This window comes from Hippocampus comes, unplaced genomic scaffold, assembly GCF_001891065.2.
Source record: "Hippocampus comes isolate QL1 unplaced genomic scaffold, H_comes_QL1_v1.1 scaffold91, whole genome shotgun sequence".
NCBI classification, from domain to species: domain Eukaryota; kingdom Metazoa; phylum Chordata; class Actinopteri; order Syngnathiformes; family Syngnathidae; genus Hippocampus; species Hippocampus comes.
In genome coordinates, this window is record NW_017805034.1 from 970,637 (window position 1) to 972,674 (window position 2,038).

A 2,038-nucleotide genomic window follows, 5' to 3' on the forward strand; every position below is an offset into this window, starting at 1 on the left:
AAAAAAAAAACACGGCTGCTTTAAAAACAGCAAAAAAAAACAAAGTATCAACTGAATTGTTTGAAATTGTACAGTATTTGCATTAGTTGGGTAAGCGTTGTAAAATGAAGTTACTGTATGAATAATCAGCAAGCGGATGCGTGTCGGCATATCTTGCTTGTTCCAATTCCACATTATTTGTACTGTGTGAATTTTTATAATGTTATTTTCTAGACAAAAGATGGCTGAAAGTGTATAAAGTTAGATTTTGTTTCATTAATTTTTTCCCCCTCAAATGTGGTTTACACAAAAGCACTCGTAACAACAAAAAAAAGAACCGAATTCTCAACTTTTTTTTTTTTCCCCCCTGAGGTTGATCCTGTTCATTTGCAATGATGCTATTTTTGTCTTTGGTTGTAAAATAAATGCAATGGTTGAAACTTCAACATCGTCACCGTGTACAGTACATATTTGAAAGGTTTGAAAATGCCCAAGGACACTTGGGTACAAAGATGAAATATGACATACCAGCAGCAGATTAATTATTATAATGCGATAGAATCATTTTAATAAAATTAGAAATGTGTGTGTTTGTTTTAAGAGAAAATATCAAGTAACACAAAAAATACCAAAGAAAAAAAAAACCCATCAGATGTCTGTGTTCCTTTTAATGTTGCATATTAAGGAGACTTGATTGACTTTTGTTTTGCATTTCACAATTTCAGAGCCTTGAATGCGTATTTATACCGCCAAAATAATAATCCCTATATAGTCGGCTGTTGCAGATAAAATGGAGAGAGGACAACATGAGCTTGTGATGCGCGTGTTTGACGCGGAGCTTGGCTTTGCCGTTCGCCGGCACCAGTCAGGCACCTGATGATAAAAACCAAGAAGCCGCGGCGCATTTCCACCGAGGGCATTTAAGTCGACACGGTCCCGCCCCACTCTGCTCTTCAACGCTCGCCTCGGGCGTCTTCACTCCCAGGAACAATGAAGCTTGCGCTGTCTCTCCACAAAATGGACCCCCACCGCCGCCCTTTTCTTAAAACTGGGATCTGATGCCTTCTTTACTTTTTTTTTTCTCTTTTCTTGTGGCTACTCAGAAGTCTCTCTCACTTTGGCCTTGGAGAGTTTGAGGGCCATTCAGAATGATACAGGCTTGAGCCCCATATTCAAGCGCCCGCGGAGCTGAAAACAATGTCAAGCTTCAAAGAGGCAAAATAGTCAAAGGATTAAGTCATCGGTTTTCAAGAAAAACACAAGTTTTCTTGAGCAGGGAAAAAAAACTGTTTACTCAGTGTGGTTTTGATTAGGGATGGACCAGTACACCAATATCGGGTATCTGGCATCGGGCCAAAAGCGGCCTTGTTTTAAGGTATCGGCTACTGCCGATTCGATCCAAATCAAGTAAGTCCTCCTCAGCAGTAGTTGGTGCCATACGGCACCAGTTTGGCACGTCAGTGAATCATTTTGTGTCCGAAGGAAAGCTCTTGGCTCACAATTTTAAGTCATTGTGTTCCATTTTTTTCTCCGTGACTTGAAATGTTGACAAAAGCGCTCGTGGTATCCGTCCTCTGTAAAGACGAGTACTCGGAGTGATTACTTGGACTGGGATCGGTCTGAAAAAAAAAAAGCGGTATCGAACGAAGGCCACAACGGCGGTTCGGTGTCAGAAGTGGCACGAGGAGCTTGAAGGCCATCCAGTCAGTATGGTTGCATCAGAAAACGCAACTGTCCCTTCCAGCCTCCCCCCCCCCCAGTGTTTTCCATCTACAGATTTGTAAGAATTCTGTCATCGGTGCCAAAATATAGCATTGTGAGGGAGTCCGATTCCTTCCTCGAGTCATCTGAGGAAGCGGCGCGCTCATTTCTTGTTTGACAGCAAAACAAGAAAGCAACTTTACAGGTGGATTGTGAAGCCAAAGGTTTCCAAATCACCAAGGACAGTTGGCTTGTCAACCACCGCCCCCCCCCCCCCCCCCCCCCACACACACGCACACACACACACACACACGCACACGCGCTTCAGTGAAGAGAAGGGGGAGGAGTTAGAGAGACA

At 43.0% G+C, this 2,038-nt stretch overlaps 1 long non-coding RNA gene across 1 annotated transcript in view; it reads left to right on the forward strand.

The window, feature by feature from the left end:
• LOC109512091 (uncharacterized) overlaps positions 1 to 2,038 on the forward strand; it is a 31,074-nt gene that overhangs the window by 26,099 nt on the left and 2,937 nt on the right. The window lies entirely within an intron of this gene.